This window comes from Hylobates moloch, unplaced genomic scaffold (genome assembly GCF_009828535.3).
Source record: "Hylobates moloch isolate HMO894 unplaced genomic scaffold, HMol_V3 SCAFFOLD_2, whole genome shotgun sequence".
NCBI classification, from domain to species: domain Eukaryota; kingdom Metazoa; phylum Chordata; class Mammalia; order Primates; family Hylobatidae; genus Hylobates; species Hylobates moloch.
Genome location: NW_026652277.1, coordinates 164,196,572 through 164,209,260, shown reverse-complemented (window position 1 = coordinate 164,209,260; position 12,689 = coordinate 164,196,572). Strand labels below are relative to the sequence as shown.

General features: G+C 38.5%; 1 long non-coding RNA gene across 1 annotated transcript in view; it reads right to left on the bottom strand.

Moving 5' to 3' along the window:
- Positions 1–1,748: 1,748 nt before the first annotated feature.
- Positions 1,749–12,689, bottom strand: part of LOC131381856 (uncharacterized) — a 29,224-nt gene continuing 18,283 nt past the window's right edge. Inside the window, exon 3 of the long non-coding RNA XR_009210851.1 lies at positions 1,749–2,341. This is a non-coding gene — a long non-coding RNA (uncharacterized LOC131381856). The remainder of the gene's footprint in view (positions 2,342–12,689) is intronic.

The window sequence follows — 12,689 nt, the reverse complement described above, 5'->3', positions numbered from 1 at the left end:
CCCCCCAGAATTCAGCAGAAATGCTGAACACAAATTTAGACCACATGCTTAATTATTAAATATGGTAATTATCCAGGCTGATTGCTGGGGGTGTGATATTGTTTGTCATTGCCCAAGGTCATTCATGCTGTGCTTCGGTCGTGGTTGGGGGGCAAGGAGCTGCTTCATCAGATACTTTGGAAAAATCTCATTTCACAGGAATTGCACTTTTCACTTCAAAGCCTATTAGATGCTATGGTTTTCCGCTGTCCCAGGGCAAAACGTTGTGAGAACATACATTTTTAATGGGTTGCTCTGCTTCTCTTTGTTTTCAGGTGGCAGGAAAGTTTCCCGTGAATATACAGGCTTTCTGAAGTGCAGGAAATTTTGTGGGGTGATGTTTCTACCAAAAGAACACTGACACCCCTTTCTTCTCTTTCCCTCTGGGGTGGACCATGGAACATAAGGTGGGTGGAGGAAATCTCCACCAACCTCAATAAGTAACTCATGCTTCTAGAACTGGGGACAATTGGTTGGATTTTGAGGAAGCTGTGCCTTACTTAGATTTCCCTCTTCAAACAACAGTTAAGAGTGAATGTATATTTATATATCTGTGTAGTTAGGATTATTGGGATCTAAGTCAAACAAAATTAGGTTTTGTTGTATTTTTTCAAGGGCAGAACACACATATGGTAAAACAAAACAAGACAAAAAGAAGGACGAATGAAGTAAAAAATATGTCCCTTTCCAGAGCCCAATTTCTGGTATCAGTTCCCTGCCTCAGAGATAATCAGTATCAGTTTTTGTAATAATTGGCAATTTTTGCACATACAACCATATAGGCATACATACAATTTAACTTTTTTAGATTACTGTAATCATTCATTTCACACAAATAGATATGACCATGGTTGATGGAGGTGGTAGTAGGGGTTCTTAGTTAAGACCATCAGTCAAGAGGTTGTCCCGCTCGGAAGCAAAAGAAAAGCTGCTAGCTTGGATTTCATAATTTTAAGTTGAAGGTAGGATGGGGAGGAGAACACTCTAATTATTTTGTGTCTACTATGGAACAGGCATCAAGCAAAGAGTTTTATATACACAGGAGTGGCTATATAATTTGTGTGCTCTGGTGGGAAATAAAAAATGCAGGTGTCCTTGTTCAAAAATTAAGAATTTCAAGACAGGAAAGCAGCGCCTTGTACCAGGCAAGGACTTGCTAATGCTGGGTACCACTCGTGAAGCCAGCCCTGTGTGTACATTTTCAGATTTATCCATAAAACCGGACAATGGAAGCATCTTTGTCTTTACTGTGCAGAAGGAAAGCTGAGATTTGAAGTTTCAATCCTCAATCTTCTTTCCAGTGCATTTACCTATAGGATATCATGATTTGAAAATAGCATTCCTACCAAAACAATGTAAGTTCCCCAAAGAAAGAAAATATTTGACCCTGATATTGGTTATCTGGACAATGTGAATTTTATATGTGAGAGCTGTTCCAACTTCCAGCTACCAGATGTCTGTAAAAATTCATAGCAGGCTATTAAATTTAGCAGATCCTGTCTTAATTAGATTAGCTTTTGCACAGCACGATGGCAGAGTGTCTCTCTGATTGAGGGCTTATAAAGATTTCTGGTGGGAATTCTTTATGGAAGATGGAGTCTTTTATCCACAGAGACTGACAAATAGAAAAAAAAATAGCCCACCACGTAACAGTATAAAAATGTGGTCATGATGTGTCAAAGCAGAAACGTGGGTCTTTATTTCAGTGATTTTTTTTTTTTTATTTGGCTTAAGAACAGGAATGGTTGGGGGATAAAGATGGGGAAGGAGTATTCAAAATGACTGGCTAAGAAAATAACACAGGGAAGGTGGAAAACTACAAGCAAATTCTTGTCGTCAAATCCTCCAATAAATCTAGCACCAAAGGAGTGTTCAGCGTTCAGTTCCTGTTAGTGCATGAGTTATTTTTTTTTTCTTTTCAGACAGGAAACAAAACTGCGCCGTTTGTCTTGAGCTGGTCTTACGTGATTAAACTCAGCATCTAGTCTCTCTCCCCATTAAAGGTCACTAAAAAAGCTTACATGATGCAAAACCAACAGTCCAAAGCCCCCTCTTTATTTTGCCTTCTCTATCCTGCCATGAGCAGAGGCCCTAACCTGCAGTGTTTTGTGGAAACATTACTTGTTTATCCACGTAGGTATCTATACGACAGCAGTCTTGAGAGCTGAGCGGCTCTTCTTGGTGTGTAGGTCACTCCATAAAGAAAACTGATGTGGGGAATTTTTCTGGTCATCTGATTCACCAGCTGAAAGGTCGTGTTCATGCAAAGATCTTCTTCACTTGGCCGTGGGGTCTGTGGAGACTGATAAGACAAGAAAAAAGAGAATGAGAATTTGTTTCCACCTCACAACCTCCATGCTAGGGGGCAGGAGGCGGAATTTGGGTTTTCCAAACCTCAAAGCACACGGAAACAGGCTGGGAGCACTGGTGGCTGGGAGAAAAAAATGGCCCATCATTTGCTGCCGCGGCAGGCTAATCAGATTCACGTCATACACAGGCAGGGTTACTAGGCAACTGATTAAATAAACGTGCTGGTCCTACAAGCGAGCTTGCAATTAATTAACTTAACCATTTTCATTTCGACTGTTTTCTTCCCTTCTCCACCTCAACCTGCTTTGAAATACTGAAATGTGAGAGGCATTGGGGAGCTTCTTGTGTTCCGGGGGAGGATGCTGAGGACTTATTTTTGCCTTCGTTGGGAAATGCCCAATTCCTGTTAGTTCTTCCCACACATTGAATAGAAGAACCTGATCAGCAGGTAATTAACATTTTAAGCAAATAAGAAAACCTGCATGAAAAGGCCTGAACGAGTGCCAGGCGTATATCTTCAATATCTTCAAAACCTACATATTCAAATTGTGTATCTTCAATATATTCAAAACTTATATATTCAAACATATATCTTCAATATATTCAAAGCCTGTTATGCTTCCTAATCATGCTAGTCACAGAGTGGAATGAGATAAAAAAGAACTTATACTATGGAAAATTATTTTAATAGACAGACCATTTCCCTGTAATAGGCGTGTGCTGAGGGAGAACCATGTCTGTGCTCCGTGCATATCCCCTCCACATGCTTTGAGGTGGAGAGATGAATCCTTTAACCAGCCCAGGTGGTCATGGAAGCATTCCTGGAGGACATGAGGCCTGGAGGCATGTCTTGAAGGTCAAGAGAAGGTCAGGAGAGGAAGAAATGTGAGTGGGCATTCCAGGAGGGGGTCTAGTGTGGACAAAGACCCAGTTACATTTGTAACATTGTGACCAATTGGGTTTGGATGAAGTAAAAAATGAAAGGCACAGATAGGGCTGGAGAAATTTTGCAGGGCCAGGTTATAAAGTGACATTCATGTCCATCTGAGGAGTTTAGACTTTATTCTATGGTCATGGAAGCCACAGAAGGATTTCACAAGGGAAATGGCATAGCGTACTTTACCTATAGATTGTTTACTCTTAGTCATGTGGAATTAAAATTTAACAGGACATTAGAAGGGAGAAGACACTGTGGGGCGTTTTGTGATAATTCAGAAGAGAAATGAGGAAGTGAAGTGGAGCCTGGGTGGAAGGATGGGGTGGGAGATGCAAGTGTCAGATCTATTTGTGCCTTGAAGGGATGGGGTTAGGGGCAGGGACAAGATGGAAACAAGGGCCCCAGTTTGAGAAACGGAGTTGGGGTAGGGGCATTAACTCAAAGCAGGAGTACAGAAGCAGCCCGCTCATGGGAGAGGGAGAAAATTGAAATTCTGTTTTGCTCTTGCCAAGTTTGTGCTTCCTGTGTCCAGCAGGCTATCAGTTAAATAAAGCAATTTCTTAATAATTCCTCAAGACTGGGATTAGAAGAAATTCCTTGCAGAACCTGCATTCCAAACAGACTCCTTATAGGACTGCACTTCCATAGTAATTTTTAAAACAAGATAGAGAACAAGTAGACAGAAGGGATGGGGGCCAAACCTCATGCAGAGCCTCTTGCTTCTAAATGTATTATAGTAACAGCCAAAAAAAAAAAGTCCACTAGCACTGATAACATTATTATTCATCATAACTACACCATCCATCCTAATCTGTCCTTCTAATTATGGAGCAGAGTTGCCATATTCAAATGTGGAATGGGCTGAAGTTACCCATGACAAAGATATTGTCCTCGATGAGCTGATGTTCCCTGTGCACTTATCAAATGCCACTGTCAGCCTCTGTTGCGAGATCACTTCTGATGACATGTGGGACCCAGGGAGAAGCTCCTAGCTGCCATGTACGAGTGCCGCATGGAGAAGAGTAATTTCTCTTGGCCCTGGGAACCAAAATTCTGTTTTCTTTTGTAACAATTAGAAGATTTACAGTCTTGCTTTCCCATTTGCCTTAAACTGGCTATGTCTCTGTGTAGCTGTAATTTCAAGCATTTCTCAGTGACATGTGAATGATTATGCTGTGTATGAAGGTGTGGATCCAACACAGCTGGGGAAATGTCACAGTGCACAAGAACAACAGGCTCTGAGATAGATGCTTTAGCATTTAGGGGTAACCTAGCACATAAACCTGTCATAGTCAGCGTTTGGTAGTCATTCCCTCACTTTTAAAAAAAATCTTTAATCTATACTTTATATACATAGATACACACACATAAAGTATATATACATATATAAAGGATGTATATTTACACATATGTATACTTACATATATGCATATTTACATATATGTTAATAAACATACATATATAACTATGTATATATTTATATACATACACATAAAGTATATATACATATATTATATATGTATATTTATTTATTTATAGACTACCTCATAAACTATAGTAATTTTATCTGTGGAGGTGGTATGATGGACCAATGCTAGTGAAATAGTTCACTGGAAACTTGAACATTTTGTCTTAGTCCTTTTGGGCTACTGTAACAGAATACCATACACTGGGTGGCTTATAAACAGCAGGCATTTATTTCCTACAGTTCTAGGGGCTGGGAAGTCCAAGATCAAGGTGCTGGCAGATTCAGTGTTTGGGGAGGGCCTGCTTTCTGGTTCATAGATGGTGTTTTCTAGCTGTGTCCTCACATGGTGGAGGGGGAGGGTGATATGGTTTGGATATTTGTCCCCTCCAAATCTCTTGTCAAAATGTGACTCAAAATGTTGGAGGTGGGTTCTACTGGGAGGTGTTAGGTCATTGGGACAGATCCTCTATGAATGGCTTGGTGCCCTCCCTGTGGTCATGAGTTCACATGAGATCTGTTTGTTAAAAAGAGTTTGCTGCCTCCCTTGCATCTCTCTTGCTCCCTTTCTCACCATATGATATGCTAGCTCCCCCTTTGCCTTCTGCCATGATTGTAAGCTCTCTGGGGCCTCATCAGAAGCAGATGCTGGCACTATGTTTCCAGTAGAGCCTGCAGAACCATGAGCCAAATAAACCTCTTTTCTTCATAGATCACTCAGCCTTGGGTATTTCTTTATAGCAAGACAAAACAGACTAACACAGAGGGAGTTTGCTGGAGGCACTCATCCTCTTCATGGGGGTTCTGTCTTCAAGATCTCATCTAAACCTAATTATCTCCTAAAGGCCCCATATCCTAATACCATCACATTGGTGATTAAGTTTTAACACAGGAATTTTCAGGGGACACAAACATTCAGACCATAGAATATATGTTTTTGATTATTTGCTGAGCTTGTTGCTTGTGACTTTGTTTCTTTAACATTGCCTTTTTTTTCCCCCTAAATAATTATTTTTTCCTGATTGATTCTTTTCAGGCAGAATCTGAAATGTTGAAATTGCTTTGAAGGAACCCTTATTTCCAGGCTGTACTGTCAGTCCTTGGTGACCAAGCCCTCACTACCCTGGCCATCTGAGATTAATTTTACCTTCTATTGAGTCCAGTTGGCCCAGCCTTTCACTATTCAAATACTTTTTTCCCCCTCGCCTGATAGAGAAATGGATGAAAGGGTGAATGAATTTTGCAGTTTCCATGGGCATGGAGCTATAGAAAGGAAGGCAAATATCACTGGCAATATAACAGGTTGAAAAACTTGTTGCTTGTTTCTTAACCTTATATTAAAAATGTCATAGTTTATTTATTTTATTGCAATTTGCCTTTTTCCCCTACACGATTAAGTTTTGGACATCTCTACATTTATATATGTTGTTCTAGTTCAGTGATTTTAATGATTGCATAGTATTCCTATATTTATTTATAATTTTAGTGATAAATATTTAGGTTGTTTCAAGTTTTTCACTAATACAAAAATACTGATTATGATTTACCTTAAGATTTTTATTGTCTGATATAAATATGGCTCCACTAACTTTATTTTGGTTAATATTTTCCTTTTACTTTCAAACTTTCTGTGTCTTTATGTTTCAATTGGGACTTCCATAAAGAGAACGTGGCTGGAGTTTATGTTTTTATGTATGTAGTTGTTATAATTATCAAATCTGATGATCTCTAATCTTTACCTGGGGAATTTATTCCATTTATATTTAGTATGATCATGAATAACTGGATTTATTTCTACTAACTTATTTTGTTCCTTTTACTCCTCCTTTCCCCTTCCTCTCCTGTCTTCTTTTGGTTTGTTCATGTTTTTTTTCCTAGCATTTACCCTTTGAATGTTAACTTGAATAATTGAGCGAATAAAGTCTAACATCAATTATTATCTCTAGTTTCCTCTAGGCTGTTGTATAAATCTTAAAATTCTTTATTTTGGATAGATCTTTTTCCATCTTACATGTTACTATAGTACTTCATTTCTACCTTAGTATCATAACACTCAAAATTAGATAGTATTATTGTTATTCTTTGAAATAGTCGATTCTTGTTACATTCATTTACATGTATACAAGTTTTTTTGTTAATAATTGCTTTTTTCCCTCTAAGATAATTTTCCTTTCTCAAGAAATATATCCAGTAAATATAAATATATCCAATATTTCCTTTCTCTGGAAATAGATCGTCAGTGAGGATCTGCTAGTGGTAAATAAATATTTTTTTTCTGTTCTAAACATGCTTTAATTCTACTTTGATTTCTTCTATGCTATGCTTTTAATGCTATGTTATTATTATTTTATTATTTTAATATACTTTATTAATTGTTAAAATTATTAGTATAATTTTTATTGTTATGTTTTAGTTGTACATTTACAGGAAGTTGCAAGGATAGCACAGAGAGGTCCTGTGCACCCTTCACCCAGCCTCCCTCTGTGGAACATTTTCTTCGGGTATAGTACAGTTTCAATTCCAGGAAATTGGTGTTGATAGAAACCAGAGTTCATTCGTATTTCACTCCCTAGATACACACTAATTTCTCTCTCTCCCCTCCAATCCCCTTTCAATTATTGTCACATGGATAACTCCATGACACTACACTAGGTCAAGATACTTACCTGTACTGTCATCACAGGTTCCCTTACGCTACCCTTTAAAGATATCCACTCCTTACCCCTCCATCCCTAACCCCTGGCAGCCAGATCTCCATGTTCTCTCTCTCATTTTATTTCAACAGTGTTATATAAATGAAGTCACGCAGTATGTAGCCTTTTGAGATTGGCTTTTTCACTCAGCATTCTTCTGTGGAGATTCAGGTTTTTGTATGTATCAAGAGCTCACTTCTTTTTGTTGCTGAGTAGTATTCCGTGGTGTGGATATACGATAGTTTGTTTAACCATTTACATATTGAAGAACATTTGGGTAATTAACAGCTTTTGGCTATTACAAATGGCTATGGACATTCATGTACAAATTTTTATGTGGACATAAGTTTCTCTGGGACAAATGCCCAAAGGTGCAACTGGTGGGTCATATTCATCCTCAAATTTTTAAAACATAGTTTAGCTGTTTATAAATTTTTAAAAAAGAAAATAGAAGTTCACTGCTGCATTCTACCTTCATTGTTGCTGTTAAGAAGTTAGTTACCCTTCTTTTCATTATTTTTCTGTTTTAGATAGGTTCTTTTTTCTTCTGCTTGCTTTTAAGATCTTTTTGTTTTGGTGATCTGTAGGCACACTTCCTGTGTTGAATCTTTTACTTCTGTGAATCACAGGATTCATATATTTCATCGTTCCTAGAAAATCCTCAGTCATTATCACTTGCAACTTTTCCTCTCCCCAATTCTTCTCTTGTCTTCTAATTAATAAAGTTTGAGTTTTCTCATTTGATGTCCCAAGTCTTTAATCCCTCTTTAAATTTTTTCATCTCTTTATTCTGAGTGTTTTCTTTCTTAGTTCTATTGTCTGGTTTCCAAAGTTCTCTTTCTCTGTATCTAGTTTAGATACAATTTTTTAAAATAGATAATAAAAGAGATGTTCTCTAAAGAGAAAGAAATTTCAAATTTTCAAATAATATATAAACAGTTTTTTCATATATGTTGATCCCTTTAATAGTTTCTGTTGCCTTTTTCATTTTATTTTATAAATAATTCTTAATGCCTTAAGCAATAGATATCCCTTTTATGATCTATTTTTTTTAAAGTTGATTACATGGGTTTCTTAGGTGTTGAATTCTTTCTTTCTTTTTTTTTTTTTTTTTTGAGATGGAGTCTCACTCTGTCACCCAGGCTGAAATGCAGTGGCTCGATCTTGGCTCATGGCAACCTCCGCCTCCCACGTTCAAGCGATTCTCCCACCTCAGCCTCCTTTAATTTTTCTACTTGTTATTTTTGCTTATGGCAGATTACTTTTCCATGTCTTTATTTTGTATTGCAAGCTCATGCTTTTTGGGGCCCTGTCTATGGAACTCTTGCTTCCTGGGTTGAATATATACCCTTCCAGAGAGATTTTTCTGTTTACTTAAGCCAGATACCCCAGGGTATTACTAGTCTGGAAATGCTTTAAAGTGATTCATTTGCTTGGGAGTTCACAGACCAATTAAATAGTGTGAATTAAAACCTGAAAGCCATGTGAGGGCAGACATTTTTGTTAATAGTTCTAGGAATTTATTTTTTAGTTTTGGTCTACTCAGGCTGAGAGAGACAAATTAAAACACTGTAATATATGCTAGGATGTGCTCCACAATCCCAGGAAATTGGCACTGATAGAAACCACAGAGATTACTCAGATTTCTTCACTTATACACTGCCTTTCAGGCCTGAAGGACTTATTTTCCCAGCTACTGGGAGTTCTACCCGCTGACAGCTGAAGCCTGGGGACTTTCCTTGGCTAAAGGTCAGGCCTGTTTCTTAGGAGCAGCCTGCATTCAATGGTACAAAAGCTGGGCTCCCTGGACCCCAGCTGAGGACAACTCTGAAGTGCTATCCAGCTTCAGAACTCCCTGTGGGGCTGGACAAGGCCTTGCTATGGGTATGTGGCATTTCTGCTTCTCCTGCCCAATCCTGCTCCCATTCTTCCCCACCCAGGCATCAATCCTAAGAGCACCACTAGTAAACTGTTCTGCATGCTAAGCTGTGCCTCATAGTCTTATTTCCAGGGAGAAGAACCTGTGACAACAGGCATGCCCTCTTCCCCTGACCATGTCATCCATTTGGGCATTTGGGGTCCTGGATTAATGCAGGTAGCTGTAGTTACACTTCCCACCTTCTGCAAGCACAAATCCTCATTTTCTGTCTTTGCTTGGCTTTTTGTTTCTTCTTTGCCCCTGATAATTTTTCTGAGTGGCTTACAAGTTCAGCTTTGCATGAAAGGAATGTTTACTATATTTGATTCAATATTTCTCGGTGCTGTGTAGCAACAGGGTTTTTCAGTTATATAGATCACTGCAATGCCAGAACAGATGATTGGCATGAGGACTTCAGATGAGACTACTTGATAGCATTGTTACCATTATTGGCATGAGTGATCACTGTTGTTCTTTCTATGAAAGTAGAAATTTGTGAATTCGCCCTTTCCCTATTTTGTGGATGTTTTGTGTTTTTGCATCTATTTATTGCCTCTTTGTGGGTGATTTTTGGATACACTGACTTCTCAGTTAACAAAGCTCTCTTATCCCCAGAGAATGGAGGATGTGGACGAATGAAGTGTGCTATGCTGACTGGCCTTCCCCGGGTCACTGGGGATAGAATATTTGCTCCCTCACTCCAGTTAGTCTCAGGGTAGCCAATCTACTTCATCTTTTCCAAAGCAGAGAAAAAAGTCCCATGAATATTATTCTAAGGAATGAATATTAGTACCCCTCAAAGAGATAACACACACTTAAAAAATCAATTTCATTGGGGTATAATTTGCATGTAATAAAAGGCACCCATTTTAAATGTACCTTCTGGTGTGCTTGGACAAATTTATACACACATAACCACCCCAGCATCAAGCTATAGAAGATTTTCATCATTCTCAAAATATTCCCTGTGCTCTTTCTTCTTAATACCCCGATGCCCCTGGCCACAGGCAACCACAGATGTATTTCCTTTCAGCATAGGTTATATTTATCTTTCTTATCCATCCTGTAAATGAAATCATACAGAATGTGTGCATTTGAGTCTGCTTTCCCTCACTCAGCGTAGTGTTTTGGAGATCCATTGATTCTGTTGTGTGTATCAGCAGTTCATTCTTCTTTACTGCTGAGTATTTTTCAATTATATGGATGCACCATAATTTGTTTATCCATTAGTCAGTTGATGGACATTAGGGTGGTTCCTAATTTGGGCTATTATGAATAAAGCTGCTTATAAACATTCAAAGACATAGGACTTTTAATTTTCTTATAAACTCTCCTGTCTTCTGTCCCAAAAGATTTGGGATTCCAAAGCCTTTAACCTCTTAGATATCATAAGGTATTTATGAGATGAGATAAATTGAGCCCCACTATGCCACTGGGTTTTCATTTTATTCTGGTAATAAATATATAAGTCAAATGGGAAAAAACAGTAACAAAGACATGAATTCTTTAGAAGATTTGTACAAATCTTATTTTGCTTATTGTCCTTATTATTTTTGGCTAATTCTTCCATGTTTCTGCATACTTGATTATGCATGTCTATCTGTGGTTGGTGCCAAATGTTTTAAAACCTATTTTCTTCCTTATTTCCCTTCCTGTTTCTCATTGATTTTAGCCCTTCTAACAAAAATATAATAAAATGTTTCTTGCTCTTGGAAATCCTCTTCTTTCTGTTACTTCCATGACTCTTTATCAACTGTGCTTAGATAAGGGCTGGACACTCAGGTTTCCTCACTGAGAAATGGATGAAGGCCAGGTCTAGTGGGAGAACAGAGAACAGGATGTAAGAGAAAGAAAGGAAGAAGGCAGGGAACTGTGAGCAGGAAAAATAGAGCACCAGTCAGAGGAGACATGAAAACCTGAGGGCAGTAGGCATTGGGAAAATATTATTCAGAGATGTTTGCAAATGAAGAAGAAGCACAGAACTTAACTCCAAAGTTCATTTTCTTTTCAAATTTATCTTTATAATGTAGTGATTGCAATCCATCACCAAATTATACTTCATAAATATAACTATGTTTTTATGTAGCTTTTAAAAAAGTATGAAACTCTCTGTTTCTATTAGTACTTCCTCATGGTCCATTTCTCCTCAACACTCTTAAGTGGGGCTTCCCCCATAGTGGAATGCACTGGAATGCTCTGACCGTGTCCACCAGCAGACTTCTAACTGCTCGATATGAGCTGCTCTTTAAATTCTTCCCTTTCTTATTATCTTTGCAGCATTTGATGACCTTGACCACATTTTCTTCTTTTTTTAAAAAATAATTACTTTCTTGTTTTTTTTGTTTGTTTGTTTTTGTTTTTAAGTTCCAGGGCACATGTGCAGGATATGCAGGTTTGTTACATAGGTAAACGTGTGCCATGGTGGTTTGCTGCACCTATCAACCCATCACCTAGGTATTAAGCCCAGCAGACATTAGCTGTTTTCCCTAATGTTTTCCCCCCACCAAAAAGCTCAACATCACTGGTCTTTAGAGAAATGCAAATCAAAACCACAATGAGATACCATCTCATGCCAGTCAGATTGCGATTATTAAAAAGTCAAGAGACAACAGATGCTGGTGAGGTTGCAAAGAAACAGGAATGCTTTTACCCTGTTGGAGGGAATGGAAATTAGTCCAACCATTGTGGAAGACAGTGTGGCGATTCCTCAAAGTTTTAGAACCAGAAATACCATTTGACCCAGCCATCCCATTTCTGGGTATATAACCAAAGGAATGTAAATCATCTATTATAAAGATACACATACGCATATGTTCATTGCAGCATTATTCACAATAGCACACTCTCTTCTTAAAAGCTTCTTCTTCCTTTATTTCCAAATCATTTTAATTACCCTCTGTGGTAGGCTAAAATATGGCCTGCAAAGGTATTCATGTCCTAACTCTTCAAGAGGAGGGGTGTATCTTTGCAGGTGTGATTAATTTAATCCTAAGATGGAGACTGTTTCCTGGATTTTCCTGGTGGGCCCTAAATGCAATCACAAGTGTCTTTAAGAGAGCTAAAGAGAGACAGGCAGAGAGGGATTTGACAACACACCCATAGGATAGGTCATGCAAAGACAGAGCAGAGAGAGCTTTGAAGATGCCGGTCTTGAAGAGAAGAGTGATGCAGCCACCACCCAAGCCAGCAGCCACCAGGAACTGAAGGAGGCATGAGGATTCTCCCCTAGAGCCTCCAGGCAGAATATGACCCTGCTGACACCTTTATTTCAGTCCAGTGATACTGACTTCGGGCTTCTGGCCTTCAGGACTCTGAGAGAATAAGCTT